The sequence below is a fragment of the Ursus arctos genome, unplaced genomic scaffold (genome assembly GCF_023065955.2).
Source record: "Ursus arctos isolate Adak ecotype North America unplaced genomic scaffold, UrsArc2.0 scaffold_10, whole genome shotgun sequence".
NCBI lineage: Eukaryota > Metazoa > Chordata > Mammalia > Carnivora > Ursidae > Ursus > Ursus arctos.
In genome coordinates, this window is record NW_026622764.1 from 11,623,228 (window position 1) to 11,640,206 (window position 16,979).

General features: G+C 41.9%; 1 long non-coding RNA gene across 9 annotated transcripts in view; it reads left to right on the top strand.

The window, feature by feature from the left end:
- Window positions 1-14,553, top strand: part of LOC113251497 (uncharacterized) — a 45,603-nt gene extending 31,050 nt beyond the window's left edge. For 3 of the 9 annotated variants that reach the window (XR_003314504.4, XR_008957615.1, XR_008957614.1), the window contains 4 exons: window positions 1,418-1,616; window positions 3,962-4,008; window positions 10,420-10,698; window positions 11,870-13,062. This is a non-coding gene — a long non-coding RNA (uncharacterized LOC113251497). Of the gene's footprint in view, window positions 1-1,417; window positions 1,617-3,958; window positions 4,009-10,419; window positions 10,699-11,869; window positions 13,063-14,196 lie in introns of those variants that run through there. The other 6 variants (XR_008957617.1, XR_008957616.1, XR_008957618.1 and 3 more) reach the window with 5 other exon arrangements.
- Window positions 14,554-16,979: the final 2,426 nt, after the last annotated feature.

The following is a 16,979-nucleotide window of genomic DNA, read 5'->3' on the forward strand; positions in this document are numbered from 1 at the left end:
GTTCTGCAGCCATCACCACCATCCATCACCACGACATTTTCATCAGCCCAAACTCTGTACCATTAAACAATAACTCTGAATTTCTCCCTCCCACTAGGGAGCAACCTGGAAAAGCCTGGTAACCACCATTCAACTTTCTGTCTCTGTGAATTTGACTATTCTAGGTACCTCACATAAGTAGAATCAAGCACTAAATACTTTTAAATCATGTCCTTCTTAAAAAAAAAAAAAAAAAAAAAACCTCCCAAAAAACTAAAAACCTCATGTGTTATATAAATCTTAAGTATCTTTGATTAAACAAAGGGGCTGAGTTTGTAGAAAAGCCTAAATAAATCCCCTCCATCCTGGGGCGGCTGGGTGGTGCCTGAGTGTCCAACTCTTGGTTTCGGCTCAGGTCCTGATCTCGTGGGTCTTGGGATCAAGCCCCACATTAGGTTCCACACTCAGCAGGAGTCTGCTTGGATATTCTCTCCCTCTGCCCCTTCTCCAGCACACGCTCTCTCTCTCTCAAATAAATAAATAAAATCTAAAAAGAAAAAAAATCCCTTCATCTCTCAAAAAAAGATTGCAGAGGAAGGATTATTCAACCCGTATGTGTACCAAAGAGCTTCATCAACATAGGCTAGAGCCACTTGGAGGGTTTTTTTTTTAATGTTTCATATTAACTAGACTGTTTTATTTGAGAGAGAAAGAGAGCATAGACGGAGAACGAGAGGGAGAAGCAGACTCCCTGCTGAGCAGGGAGCCGGATACAGGGCTCTATTCCAGGATCCTGAGATCAGGACTTGAGCTGAAGGCAGACGCTTAACCAACTGAGCCACTTGGAGTTTCTACAGAGGTTTCACTTCCCATTCATAGGGGAGCTATCCCAAGAATTCTGGGATTTCCCCAGCCTCTAGGAAAGAAGATTATGTTTTTTAATTGTGAAAGTAAGAGGTTTAGGTTTTGGTTTTTCCCCACCTGTATCAATTTGGGAGAATATTTGCTAAGGGGAACACATTTTTTTTTTCCACATCAAATCAAATAACTAAAGTAACTGGTTAAAAATTTCAGTGTTTTCTTAGCAGTAGTCCAGTTTTACTAAAAATGAATGATTGCCTCAAAAATGTCATTAGAGGGGCACCTGGGTGGCACAGCGGTTGGGCGTCTGCCTTCGGCTCAGGGCGTGATCCCGGCATTATGGGATCGAGCCCCACATCGGGCTCCTCTGCTATGAGCCTGCTTCTTCCTCTCCCACTCCCCCTGCTTGTGTTCCCTCTCTCGCTGGCTATCTCTATCTCTGTCGAATAAATAAATAAAATCTTTAAAAAAAAAAAGTCATTAGAAAATGTAGTTATTTCCCTTATTTTGGTTTCTAAATGTAAATTGAGACAAAGGGAGCTATTTATTTTGATTCAAACACCTTTTTTTTCTTCAGTGTTGAAAAAGAAAGTATGCTATGTGCTTATCTCAGAGACCTCAAGAGCTCGGCCTGACATCTCAGCTGCCCTTTGACCCCTGCAGCCACTGCCACAGAAACCCGCCGGCTTCCGGCAGGTGTGAACTGGCAGCCCCCTGCCTCAGCTCCTCCCAGTGCTTCTTGTTTTCTGTCCTGAAAATGTCTCCATGGCGCTCAGGTACGTGCAACCTGGAAGTGGGGGGTTTCCAGGGGTAATTTTCTATGTCAGTTTGGTGGGACACACTGGTCCGTAATACTTGATCAAACATTATTCCAAATGTTTTCTTGAGGGTGTTGTTTGATGCGATGAATGTTTACATCAGTGGACTTTGAGTAAAGCACACCGTTCTCCCTAACGTGGGTGACTCTCCTCCAATCAGCTGAGGGCTTTAAGGGAAGAAGACGGACTCTCCTCGGTGTAAGAAGATATTCTGCCAGCTGGTGGTCCTATAGATTTAAAACACGATTCTTCCCGAGTCTCCAGCCTGCCAGCCTACTGCAGGGGCTTTCAGATTCGCTAAGTCTCCACAATCACGTGAGCCAGCTCCTGAAAACAAATCCATCTGTTGTCCAGCTAGCTAGCTAGCTCCTGTTGTTTCTGCTTCTCTGGAAAAACCCAAGAAAGGTGGAGAAGAGAAGTTAACATCTCATGGGGCATCTCTTGATCCAACGGGTAACTGGAGCCTTGGATAAATGCTTCCCCCTTACAAATGACTCTGAGGTGCTCAGTATGGCTCCTTAGAAGGTCTCAGCGGGATCCAGCCTCAGTTGGTCACTAATGTGACCAATAAAACATCTTCCACTTGGTTCTACCTTCTCCCACTCTTCTCAGTTGCTTGCTCTTGCCTGGGGATCACTTCCCAAGACAACCTACCCTCACACAAACCCTTGGAGAGATAATGTCATCCGTGTCTCTTTGTGTGTCTCTCTGTACTTCTTTGTGTCTCTGTCTCACTCCCTCTCTCTGTCTCACACACACACAAACACACCTCTCCACTCCACTTTCCTTTCTGTTGGTTTTGCTCTTCAGTAGTTCAAGCTTACCTCAACTGGAGTCAAGACACCCCCAGTTTGAGGCTTGAATCTTACTAACTTAGCAAGCCCAGAGTGAAGAGCATTTTTCCCCAGGAGTGCTAGCAAAATTCCTGGCTTGATGCTTCCTCATTCCGATTCACCGGGCATAGGTAGTGGCCCACTCTGAACCAATCATCGGCTTCAGTCAGAGGCCTAGTGGTGAGGTCTTCCCTACCTCGCCCATGTTCACTGAGAGCAGGAAAGGCATTCCAACCCAAAGGGGGTCCATATAGGAAAGCAGATCCACACACTGTGGGGATTTAATTCCTCTTCAACCTCATCTCTGCCTAAATTCATTCCCTCTTCCCCTCAAGACACCCGGGAAGCAGTTCCTATCCCTTTCCTGTTTCCTCCTGACTTAGCACCAGGTGCCAGAGGACACCGGATGTGTGGGCAGATCTCTCACCTAAGCAGTAAGTGTAGGATTTCATCAAAATGACTCCTTTCCCCTCATTGCCTTACAAGCATGGGACTTCAGAACGATGGTGCCCTCAGTTCTCCCTCCCTCGTGATCTACATCACCTCTCTCTTCCTCTGACCCTTTGTGTTTCCCAATACCAGCTGAGTGTCCTGCAATTCAATTCATTTCTGACACGAACTACCCAGCGTTACCACAGACCCCATACATTAAGAAGGGCTCAGTCCTACAAGACTGCTCCCACTTCAGACACCAGCTTGAGGTCTTGGGGGGACCACTTGAACTTCTGTCCAACTCAGCTGCAAATTCAGGGGTTCTCACAATACCCTCCTCATGTTTGATAATTCACTGGAACAACTCACAGAACCCAGGAAAGTACTGTACTTATAATTATCAGTTTAGTATAAAGGATTCAAACAGCCAGATGAATGGGGTATATAGGGTGAAGTCTGGAGGGGTCCAGAGTGCAGGGGCTTCTGTCCCTGTATAGTTGGGGTATGCCACCCAACTGGTACGTGAATTCACCATCCAGGAACCTCCTCTAAACCTTCGTGTTCAGAGTTTTTTAAAATCAAGGTTTCATTATACAAGCACGATTGATTACATCATTGGCTATTGGTAGTTAAACTCAATCTCCAGCCCCTCTCTCCTCCCAACCGTTAAGGGTAGGGCTGAAAATTCTAACCCTCTAATTCTATAATTGGGTTTTCCAGCAGCTGCCCCCATCCTGAAGCTGTCTAACTCCCACACCCACCCCAGTCACATCATTAGCATAGCAAAGGCACGCCTAGCTCTGAGGAAATTCCAAAGGTTTTTGAAGCTCTGTGTCAGAAACCAGGGACAAAGACCAAATCTTATTATTACACCACACTCTTCTTTCAGTACTGCCTGCCTTGTGACCCACCACTTGCCATCTGGAGGAAGATTCTGGCTGTGGAGGGATGGGGATGGGGATGGTGGGCTCCAGACTCTTGTATGGGGAACTCCATCTTTGACCAATGCTCAATGTGACTGATTTCTTTTTTTAGTAGATAAGGAGACACACTTATCAAGTGAATAAGCAGACACACTTATCAAGGTAAGCATTAGTCTTAGAAGCAGAAAAACGTTCACCTTTAGCGCAAAAGGCTGACCTATAACCTGCATAGTTTTCGATAAGGATGAAGTAAGTGCTGGTTGCTACCTTCTTAAAGGATCTCATGACGTCCTGTACGTCTCATCGACAGTTAATATCAAACTGAATGTTCCACTGAGTATTACTCAGCCATCAGAAAGGACGAATACCCAACATTTGCATCAACATGGATGGGACTGGAGGAGATTATGCTAAGTGAAGTAAGTCAAGCAGAGAAAGACAATTATCATATGGCTTCACTTACATGTGGAACGCAAGGAATAGCATGGAGGACAGTAGGAGAAAGCAGGGAAAAATGAAGCGGGGAAATCAGAGTGGGAGGCGAACCATGACAGACTATGGACTCCCAGAAACAAACTGAGGGTTTCAGAGGGGAGAGGGATGGAGGGGTGGGCTAGCCCCGTGAAGGGTATTAAGGAGGGCAGGTACTGCATGGAGCACTGGGTGTTACACACAAACAATGAAACAAAAACTAATGATGTACTGTAGGGTGACTAATATAATAATAATAATAAAAATAATCTGAATGATAAGCCCCAGAGAAATCTTGCGGCAGTGGTTTTATGAGCAGAAATTTGAAGAAACATTTACGATCTAATACTCTATGCATGTCCCCTCGCCCTTGAGCACTAAGCAGATGACCACCAGCTTCATACAGCGGAAGTGCAGCTCTTGCCGCCCCTGGGTCCTGTCCTTGTGCTATTTACACTTCCTAAGTTGCACCATGGAATGTCTCAAGAATTCTTTCTTGACCATCGCACTCAACAATCCCACAACATTGCTAACTTTATTAGGTTCATAAAAGAGAAGTATATTCTCATTTACGTGACTTTGAGCTTGGTTACCCCTTTGTGCTAGACGTGGAGAGTCGGATCCTCCTTCTACCACTTCAAGGAAGGACTTGATGCCCAGATGTGGGAAGCAGGGTCAGCAAGCAGCTTCCAGCTGGCAGTTCTATTGGAGTCTGTCTCCAATGCAGAGGGTCACCTCACCTCACTTGGGGTCATGCCCTTCCTGGGCAGCTCACAGCCAGTGATGAGTAATGTGAGAGTAAAGGCCCAGTCATTTCAACTCAGTGCAAGACAACTCTAATGGGCAGCATTCACTCTAGGCCACCTGTCAGGTTGGCCAACACCAAGGTTTTGATGGGTCTACACTGCATTTCAGCTTCTTCCTTCCTTTCTGCCTGACCCAATTCTTTTCTCCTCAGAACACGTGTCATAAATATCTTATTCCCCAAACTCCAGCTCAGTATCTTCTTCCAGAGCACCGACCCTGTGACACCTTTGCAAAACCGTAAACTCGGTGTATTTGTGCATCCTTCCCAACACTGGTTTCAACAGTAAATGAAATAACTAGAACAGCCCTATCCTTACCATCTTGTATTGGTGTTCTCAGCTCCAATTAGATTACCTTTGACCCCCAATTTTCTCCTTGGTTAGGATGAAACCACTCGAGATTATTGCCATTCTCTTGAACAAGGATAATCTTAAATGGTTTTTCTTCCTTTGAATGGCTCTCCTTTCTTTTCCTACTTGATGTGGTGTTGCTTTTGAGGAAATTGGATTCTTTTTTTGTTTTGTTTTTAAATAATTGATCAGTTTAAAGGATTATAGTCTCCCCACAAACAAAAGTTTTTGGGGGGCTGTTTTCCTCAGAGACCTTCACTTCCTTGGTTTCCCCTCTCACCTAAACACAGAAGTTCTTCAATCTAAAACTCTTACCCTGGGTTCCCTGGGAGGCTTAGTCGGTAAGCATCTGACTCTTGATTTTGGCTCAGGTCATGATCTCAGGGTTGTGAGATCGAGCCCTGTGTCAGGCTCCAATCTCAGCAGGGAGTCCACTTGAAATTCTCTCTCTCCTTCTGCCCTTCCCCCAATCTAAATTAATTAATTAGTTAATAATAAATAAATAGATAGATTTCTTGCCCTAACCTTTGAAGCTCTTCAATCTAAAACTCTTGCCTTAATCTTTCTCTTGATAGGCAGTTAGCCTATTAATCAAGGTCTATCTCCAACATCGTCACCAGTTGCACATGCACATAAATTCTGTGTTCCAGCCAAGTCCATCTATTTGATCTTTGAGCGTTAGGCACATTTCTAAAACCTTACCTATATCCATGCTCTCCTCCTCAAGCTGCTTCTCTGCCTGGGTGTACTCCCCTGTCTTTTCATTCCCACTTCTAGTCTCCCCTCCTCCATGAAGACTCCCAGCTTTCTCTTCTTTCTTTGGGCCCTGAACACCTATATTTAGGAATCACCTGCTACCTTGGACTCTTGTTACTTTTTTATGTAAATGTCCTTCCTCCCCATCTCTACTGCATACATACTCCTGTCTTCCGGAGAGTCTTACGCTTACTGTGAGTTTGTCACTTTCCCTGACCCCCTATATCACCTGCATGGCAGAATTGCAACCTTCAGGGGATCCCTTGTTTGGTCTGCCTGCAGTAGGGCTTGCTGCTTCTGTTTATCACTGTGTAGTCACATGGCTACTTTTACACTTAATCTCACTTCAAATACCAGCATATTTGATCAGCATATCAGGAAGCAAAATAGGCTTCATGAGAACAAGCAGGAACCAGGCGGAGCTGGTAATTTACCTTTGTCATTGAATCCAGTTCTTAGTTGGCAGCTGCTCTTCCTCATGTCCAGTAATGCTGTGCACTAATCTTACTGTCAAAGGGATACATGAAAAAGACAGATTAAAAGACTCTCAGAGATTTCCTTGAGATTGGCTTGAATTCTGAGAGGAGATTGTTCTATAGAACATTGTTTTCTTCCTTTCAGTAACGTTTTCTTCCCATTGTATGCCAACAACCATCATGTGGCATAGAAGCGTTAATAATCCGTGTGGAATTTTATGTTTTCAAAGTCTCTGAAAAAAATCAACCCTCTCCCCTGCCCCCACCAACTGAGCTCACAGACCATGGCCTTCTGGACATGCACAAACCAGTCTGATTTTTTTTTTTCTCTTTGCTATTGGGTTACCAGCCAAGTTGCTAAACTGACTCAACTTATTGGTTAAATACTGTGAATTCAGGGAAAACTAATCAAACTCATTTAAATCAATCCTAGACACAGAGATGTTTTCCCATGTATTGCATAGTGTGTGCTGAAGTCCCCAGCAGAGAGGACGAGCAGACACTGGGTGAGGTGATGACATTGCAGGTATTATGTTAGTGCTCTTGGTCTCTAAGTCACTACCTGTGAAAATATACAACGTAGTCGTGACCGTTTCAGACATGCCAAGTATATAGTTTGACACAGCATTTCACTTTGATGGGAAGAACCTCAGAAGACGATGAATGGACAAGACCTGAATGTGTGTCATGTTCTGAAACGAGGCATGTGGAAGCATGTTTCCAAGACAGGTTAGAAACTTGCTCTCCCTAAAATCTTGTCCGTCTCAGTATGCGGCATCACTGTATATCTAGTTACCCAGGCCAAAGCCTCAGAGTCAACATCTCTTTTCCTCACCATACCCACCCCACCCCCGCCACCATGTTTGCTATATCAGCCAAGCTCTAGCCTCACAGCGCCTGCATTCTCAAACCTACCACTCATCACCACATCCACCAACATCACTCCAGCCCAAGCCAGTCGGCCCTCCTACTTGGACAACTGCAATAGTCTCCTACCTTATTCATAGGGTCAACCAAAAAATAGTTTTTAAATTTCTGCAAGACAAAAAAATACCATAAGAAAATCAATGACAAATGACTAAACAGGAAAAATCCCTCTCCCCCCCCAACAAAACCAAGTTTAGTTTCCTTAATATATAAAGAGTTAATACAGTTTATTATTATTATTTTAAAATACAGTTTATTATTTAAAAGTAAATATTTAAATAGAAAATGGGCAAATTATTTGAGCACTTTGTAATAAAGGAAATATAAATAAATGATAAGACGGTCAGTCACACCCTAACAAGAAAAATGAAATTTGAAGTTTAATGAGATCCTGTTGACACTTATAAGATTGGAAAAATTTTAAAAATTTAATAATGCCCTGATGCTGATGGAGGAACTGATGGGAGGGTAAATTGATCCATTCTCTTTGGAGGATAATTTAAAAAGTGATAGCAAATTTTCACATGCATTTACTTTTTTTTGACCTGGCAATGCTGCATTTAGAAATTTATTTTACAGATATATATGTACATGAGCTTAAAACTGCAGCTACACACTGAAGGAACAAAAAAACCCAGCCAAATGCCCACTGGTAGGGAGCTGGTTAAATAAGTTGTGGTATATCCATGGAGTGGAATACTATGCAACTGTGAAAAGAACAAAACAAAAGGACTTGGTACTGATAAGAGAAAATTTCCTAGAAATATTATTAAATTGTGAAATGCAAGAGGCAGAAGAACATACATAATATGCTATCATGTCTTAAAATATGGGTGGGGACATACACATATTTCTTGCATATGCATAGACTGTTTCTGGAAGGATATACAAGACAGTGGTAATAGTGGTTGCCTCTGGAAATATGATCAGAGAATTAGGGGTAAGGAAGAGGAGACTTGCTTTTTACTATATTTCCTTTATAACATTTGAATTTGTACAACATTAGAGGATTACCTATTTTTCAAAAAACCGTAATGTATCATTTGAAATTTTTTCCCATAAAAGTGTAAATGATAATTTTGGTAATGTAAAGTTAAATTCTGAAAGATAAAGTGAAAAGAATAAGTTTTATCCTGTCCTTTTAAAAGAAAGGATTAGCCATGTTTTCTGGAAAAGTGTGAGATTTTACCTAAAGAAATAATATGAAATTTCACTTCTATGATGTCCTTCTGTTTTCAGAATTGCTATGTATAAACTAATACTTCGGACAATAGCTAATATTAATAGTGTTTGCTGTGAGCAAATACTGTGTGAAGTGCTTCAAAATTATAGTGCTGTTTTCATCTCCCTGCTATAGATGAAGAAATGAAAGCTCAGAGGAATGAATTAACTTGCTTAAGGTCCCAGAGCTAGGAAGTTAGGGAGCTGATGCAAACCTACGCAGTCTGACACCAGAGCCCACATTCTTAACCACTGCAGTTTATTTTTATTTATTGTGTTGTTAATGACTCATTTGTTTCACACAAAACAATACTTAAGGGTACATAATTTCCAATTCAAAACAAATACTTATCAGAAAAAAGAATCTAAACTTGACCATAGGAAATAAAAACACAAGTGTTGTAAATTCATTAAGTCCCATAAATAAAGGCCATAATATTGTTTCTGATTTTATGGTCAATGATTCAGAAAAATAAAAATATCGTATTTTAAGACACTTGAATAACAATTGGGAAATATGACATCTGCGTTATACATATAGTTCACATGACTTTTTGAGTTAATAATCTTTTTTGTTTTTTTTAAGATTTTATTTATTTGAGACAGAGAAAGCAAGAGACAGAGCACGAGCAGAAGGGGGAGGGGCAGAGGGAGAGGGAGAGGGAGAAGCAGACTCCCCGCTGAGCAGGGATCCCAGGACCCTGGGATCATGACCTGAGTGGAAGGCAGATGCATAACTGACTGAGCCACCCAGGTGCCTCCATGTTTATATTCTTGACCTTCATGAAATCTTTCGTTTTTATTTTATTTTAAGTTAATATTAGTTTATATCAATGTAATATTAGTTTTAGGTACATATACATGTACACTATAGTGATTTAGCAATTCCATGCATCACCCAGTGCTCATCACAAGTTCACTCCTTCATCACCATCACCTGTTTCACCCATCCCCCAAACCCCTGCCCTCTGGTAACCATCAGTTTGTTCTCTACAGTTAAAAGTCTGTTTCTTGGTTTATCTCTCTTTCTCTCTTCTTACCCCTTTGCTCATTTGTTTTGTTTCTCATGAAATCTTAAAGTAATGAAGAAAACTTTTTACGTCAGGGTTAAGGATTGAATTGTGCTTCCCCTACCCCCCCACGCAAGATATGTTGAAGTCCTAACTTCCTATTATAGGTTAATTGTGTTCCCTTAAAATTCTTATATCGAAGTCCTTATTCCTATCACCTCAGAATGTGACAGTATATGGAGAAAGGGTCTTTACAGAGGTAATCAAATTAGGGTGGGCCCTAATCCAATATGACTAATATCCTTATAAAAAGGGGAAATAGGACACAGAGACAGACATGCACAGGGGGAAGATGGTATGAAAAGACACAGGAAGAAGACAGCTATCTACAAGCCCAGGAGAGAGGCCTGAAACTAATTCTTCTTTCAGGGCCCTAAGCAAATACCAGCCTCCCTGACCCATGAATGTGACCAAATTTGGAAAACAGGGCCTTTGCCGATACAGTCAAGTTAAAATGAGTATGGTCCCAATCCAATATGACTATTGCCCTTTCAGGAACAAGGGATGACACAGACAGAGGAGAACCCCTTGTGAAGACAGAGGTGGAGACTGGAGTGATGTGTTTACGAACCAAAGACTGCCAAGGATTGCTGGCAACCCCAGAAGCGAAGAGAAAGGTGTGGAGCAGATTCTCTCCTAGATCTTTCCAAGGGAGCATCACCCAAGCCAGCTCCTTGATTGCAGACTTGCAGAACTGTGAAAGAATTCACTTCTGTTGTAGGAAGCTCCCCATTGCTTGTTGCATATTGTAGCAGCCCTAGGAAACAAATACAGGTGGGTTTCCTCAAATCAGGTTGATACGGGAGTGACTCATTAAGGAAGTGCTCTTGTGACACCATTAATAGAGGGGTGAGGGCGCAGAGCGCTTGGCCCAGTTCCACAGGCAGTGATGTCACCTGGCCCCTGGGGCACTCTGGATTGTGAAGGATGCCTAGGGGTGAGCTCACCCTAGACAGGAGGCTAGAGCTCCTGTGCCAGCACCCTACCAGTCACGGGTTTCAGAGCACCCCCAAGGGACTTCGCCTGCAGGCAAGGGGGATCCAGGAACTAGAAGGGAGCTCTCCATAGAAGTACGGCACATGTTGCTTGTCGAAAGCAAAAGCACTCCCAAGAAGGGGAAGAAAAAAAAAATGGTAAACAGGAATTCCAGGGGATCCAGGAAGAGCATCAGTATCATCCAACCTGTTGAATTATCTGCCTGTTATATCTAGAGTCCAGAAAGCCAGATGCTGATGTCCAGTCCAGCTATTAACTTGGGTAACTTTGGGGCATATATTTGCATCTTGGATCTTAGTTGACTCTTCTGTTAAAAGGAGATAATGTTAATGCTTTTACAGTTTTTTTTCATAAAATGTTTGCTCTTTGGGGGTGATATTCAGATGGCGTAGTTACATATTGGTTGCTTAAACTTAAATGGTTCTGTATCCGGGGATAAATAACCACTGCCCTTACTGCTTTGGTCCCCTCCCTGGAACCCCTTGGATTTCCATGAAACCAGAAAATGAAAACGCTGGGCACAGCTGCGCATCTCCCCAACACTCTGGCCAGTGTTCTTTCTACTTAGCTGGCTGTTCAGGATTTTGACTGTCATCCCCAGATCAAGCACTTGCTGTGTATCTAATCCAGTGGTCACAACTGCGAGGGACAGAAAAGAATTTGACCATCTCCGCCTTCAAAAAGTTTAAACTTGGGGGGCCTGACTGGCTCAGTTGGTAGAGCATGTGACTGTTGATCTTGGGGCTGTGAACTCAAGCCCCACTTTGGGCATAGAGATTACTTAAAATCTTAAAAAAAAAAAAAAAGGTTACACTTACTTGAGGTGGGGACACACACAGTTTAAATAGGAATAATTATGTGCTGAGCTCTGTGTCTTAGTCCATGTGGGCTGCTATAACAAAAGTACAGTTGACTGGGTGGCTTAAACAATTATTTCTCGTAATTCTAGAGACTGGAATGTCCAAGGTCAAGACCTCAGCAGATCCAGAGACTGGTGAGAACCCGCTTCCAGGTTCATAGAAGGCTGTCTTCTCCCTGTGTTTCTGCACGGCAGAAGGGGTGGGGTTGCTCTGGGTGGCAGCGGCGGGGGTGGTCCCTTTTATAGGGGCACTAATCCCAGTCATGAGGGCAGAGCCTTTACCTCCCAAGGGCCCCACGTCTTAATGCCATCACATTGGGCATCTGAATGTCAACATGTAAATTTTGGAGAGACACATTCAGTCCATAGTACTCTGCAATTCTGACACGAAAATGTGAACATTTTCTGGAAGAAAAAATTGTCAAAACATAATATGAGGGCACAGTATTAATCTCCAACTTTCCTGACTGGCTGAGTGCAGCCATGACCCTCAGGTTTCAGTAAGACTCCAGGATATTCAAATTAAAAATTCATCAGTCAATGGTTTTGTTAATGCAGTTTCCGTCACTTTCTTACATTTTTCACAAATTAATGAACTCTTTTCATATTGGGAATATTGACGCAACTAAATTGAATACACAAGGAACCTGTAAAATGCCATAACCAATATTTTCTGTAACAGGATCTGTGGCATGTTACTTTCCAGCAAAAAGAAGCTTTCTCAGAGGAAAAATAAAATAGCCAGTGCCAAGACCCCTATAATTTCTTTCAGTGTATTCCAAGCCACATGGGTGCAAAAGGGAAAAGATGACAGAAGATCACCATCTTCCCAATGCAAGGCTTTGACATGCAAATTCATTTCCACTTGACCACAGACCAAGAAGATGAATGTTTGATGACACCACATTGATCGACCATCTGGGTTGTGTTTGGTCCAAGTCCTCACCTCAGTTTCAGTTTCCTGAGATACAAAATATGACCCAAACCTACCCATGAATATTGCCTACCAGGTAGTGTTCTCAAGGTCTAGTGAAAACCAAAGATGGCAATTAGAGCCAGAGAGTGAGGAGTTAGAATCCAGGACCCTTCGGGAGAAGCAGCAGGCATTGGGGAAAACTTCTGTTCTTTTTCCTGGTATTTTGAATAGGGTGTGGAAGATAATTTGAGAAAACTATGAGCTTCTTTACATAATTTCATGTTGACATCTAATTGTTTTCATCATAAATTTGACATTTCTGGAATATTATAAATACTGAATATTAAAATCTTAAATATTGAAATATTCTTAAACCGTCACATCACTCATTTGAATAAACCCAATAGAATCTAAATGCCATAGTAATCTAATAATCACATCATTCATTTAAAAACACAGATCATCTTTACAGTTGGGCAGTTCTCATTGTTTCTTGTTTCCCTTCAAACTTCTATTTCTTTTCTACCTCTTCCTTAGTAGTTTATCTTAATGTAATTTTTTAAAAAATATTTTATTTATTTATTTTAGAGAGAGAGCGTGAGCACGAATGGGGAGTGGGGGGGGAAGCAGAGGGGGAGGGAGAAGGAGAGGGAGAAAGAATCTGAAGCAGACTCTGCACTGAGTGTGGAGCCTGATGAGAGGCTCGATCCCGGGACCTGGGGAGAGCACGACCTGAGTGGAAACCAGGAGTCAGATGCTTAACTGACTGAGCCACCCAGATGCCCCTTAATGTAATTTTTTACACTTGGTAGTTTTTCTGTTGCTCATCCTTTCATGATGCTTTGTGATAAAAAAAAAAAAGTATATAAATTAATTTATTCATGTATTTATTTATTTATTTTTGAGAGAGAGAGATTGAACTGCACAGGGTTGGGGAGGGGAGGGGAAGGCAGGGGCAGGGGGAGAGGGAGAAACAGAGAGAATCTTAAGTAGGCTCCACACTCAGTGCAGAGCCCACCATGGGGCTCAGTCTCACGACCCTGAGATCCTGACCTGAGCTGAAATCAAGAGTCAGATGCTTAACCAACTGAGCCACCCAGGTGCCCCTGTATATAAATTTAACTTTCTGTGAACATAAAATTGAAAGTGATAAAAATTTCTTTTGTATTGAGTTGGTATTATAATTATTCATAGTCCACAATTGATCAATAGAACAAAAATATATTACAAACTTTGATAAATGATAATTAAAGTACAGTTTTATTGAAAATGAAACAACACAGATGAATTTGATAGCCTTATTCGGACTAAGAGAACCTAGACACACAGGAGCTCAGGTTATATGATTCCCATTTATATGAAGTGCTGAAACGCAAAACTATTCTACGATTGAAGAGCATCAGAACAGTGGTTGCCTCTGGGGCAGATTTGGGGCAGGAACAGACAAGGAAATGATGCCAGAGAACTTTCTGGGTGATTGTAATGCTCTGTATCTTGACAGGTTTGAGTGACACATGTGTATGCATTTGTTGAAACCCACAGAGTGGTTCCCTGAAGATCTGAGCATCTCAGTGTATGTTTATTTTGCCTCAAAAGAAAAGGAAACAACTACCAACAAATATTGAATTCTAACCAATGACATGTATGACGAAGTATTTCGGGTGAGAGTTTACTGATGCCTGCAATTTACTTTGAAACATATCTGGATTGATAAATGGATGGAGGGAAGGACAGATGCATAGATATGTGATAAAGCAAGCTGAGCAAAATAATTCTAGAATCTAAGCAATGGGTATATGTATGTTTACTGCAAAATTCTTTCAACTTCCTTAGAAGTTCGAAAATTTTTGTAACAAAATATTGGAAAAAATTAATAGAAAATGCACCTCTTACTGAGATGGGTGAAATATCTTTAACCATCTTTTTCCCTTCATGTTTCCAGGGAATATTGATTCTTGCTAGAATTAACGCTAGGTTTAGCATCTGCTTCATGCATATTTTCCTCTTTTTTTTTAAGATTTTGTTTTTTTATTTTGAGAGAGAGAGTGAGCAAGCAAGAGAGAGAGAACACATGAGCAGGGGCAGAGGGAGAGGGACAAACAGATGCCCTTGCTGAGCATGGAGCTGATGCAGGGCTCGATCCCAGGGCTCTGGGATCATGACCTGAGCCAAAGGCAGATGCTTAACCGACTGAGCCACCCAGGTGTCCCTCATATTTTCATTTTTTAAAAATGTAAGCGCTAAGAGCCCAGATGTCCATCAACAGATGAATAGATAAAGAAGATGTGGGGTGTGTGTGTGTGTGTGTGTGTGTGTGTGTGTGTGTATAAAACGGAATATTATGCAGCCATCAGAAAATGAAATCTTGCCATTTGCAACAATGTGGATGGAACTAGAGGGTATTGCGCTAAGTGAAATAAGTCAATCAGAGAAAGACAATTATCGTATGATCTCACTGATATGTAGAATTTAAGAAACAAGACAGAGGATCATAGGGGAAGAGAGGAAAAAATGAAACAAGACGAAACCAGAGAGGGAGACAAACCATAAAGACTCCTAATCTCAGGAAACAAACCGAGGGTTGCTGGAGTGGAGGGGGTGGGAAGGATGGGGTGGCTGGGTGATGGACATTGGGGAGGGTATGTGTTGTGGTGAGTGCTGTGTGTTGTGTAAGACTGATGAATCACAGAGCTGTACCCCCGAAACAAATAATACATTATATGTTAATAATAAAAAATAAATAAATAAAATGTAAGCACTGTGGAAACATGTAAGTAGATGGGAAAATGGAGGCAGGTGGAGAGAAAGCATCGAGTTGAGAGAGAAGAGGGTCTGACCAGTGTCGGGGGTGTGGAAGGGGGGCCCTAATATTAGAGACACTGCAGAGGCAGAATCAAATAGACTTATGGTAGACAGAATGATGCAGAATCAACAACCAAGTGTCTGTTTAGGGAGAGAAGGCAAAGCTGTTTCAGAGCTTTCCTTTTTTTTTTTTTTTTTTAATAATTTGTTATTATGTTATGTTTGTCACCATACAGTATATCCTTAGTTTTTGATGTAGTGTTCCATGATTCATTATTTGCATATAACACCCAGTGCACCATGCAATACGTGCCCTCCTTAACACCCATCACCAGCCTATCCCAATCCCCCACCCCCTATCTTCTGAAGCCCTCAGTTTGTTTCCCAGAGTCCATAGTTTCTCGTGGTTCATTCTCCCTTCTGTTTACCCCCCTTCATTCTTCCCTTCCTTCTACCGATCTTCCTATTTCTTATGTTCCATAAATGAGTGAAACCATATGATAATTGTCTTTCTCTGCTTGACTTATTTCACTTAGGATAATCTCCTCCAGTCCCGTCCATGTTGCTGCAAATGTTGTGTAATCATTCTTTGTGATGGCTGAGTAATATTCCATTGTATATATGGACCACATCTTCTTTATCCATTCGTCTGTTGAAGGGCATCTCGGCTCCTTCCACAATTTAGCTACTGTGGACAATGCTGCTATGAACATTGGGGTGCATGTGGCCCTTCTCTTCACGATGTCTGTATCTTTGGGGTAAATACCCAGTAGTGCAATTGCTGGATCATAGGGTAGCTCAATTTTTAACTTTTTAAGTTACCTCCACACTGTTTTCCAAAGTGGCTGTACCAACTTGCATTCCCAACAACAGTGTAAGAGGGATCCCCTTTCTCCACATCCTCTCCCACATTTGTTGTTTCTTGCCTTGTCAATTTTTGCCATTCTAACTGGCGTAAGGTGGTTTTGATTTGAATTTCTCAATGTGGTTTTGATTTGAATTTCCCTGATGGCTAATGATTTTGAACATTTTTTCATGTGTCTGTTAGCCATTTGTATGCCTTCGTTGGAAAAGTGTCTGTTCATATCTTCTGCCCATTTTTTGATTTGATTATTTATTTCTCATGTATTGAGTTTGAGAAGTTCTTTGTAGATCTTGGATACCAATCTTTTATCTGTAGCGTCATTTGCAATTATCTTCTCCCATTCTGTGGGCTGCCTCTTAGTTTTTTTGACTGTTTCCTTGGCTGTGCAGAAGCTTTTTATCTTGATGAAGTCCCCCAGGGACAGTCAAGTTGAAGATCCCAGCAATGAAAAGAGGAAACACATTCTGGGAGCAGAGAGAAGTCATCCCTGAACATTTTTATCTTCAGGTACCAGAGGGATACCCAGAGGGAGAGTCGGGGCTGGAATTCAGAAGTGTGTGTATGAAGTTGAGAAGCAAGTTCAGGGACAAAGAAGTCGATTTGCACGATGGCTATGT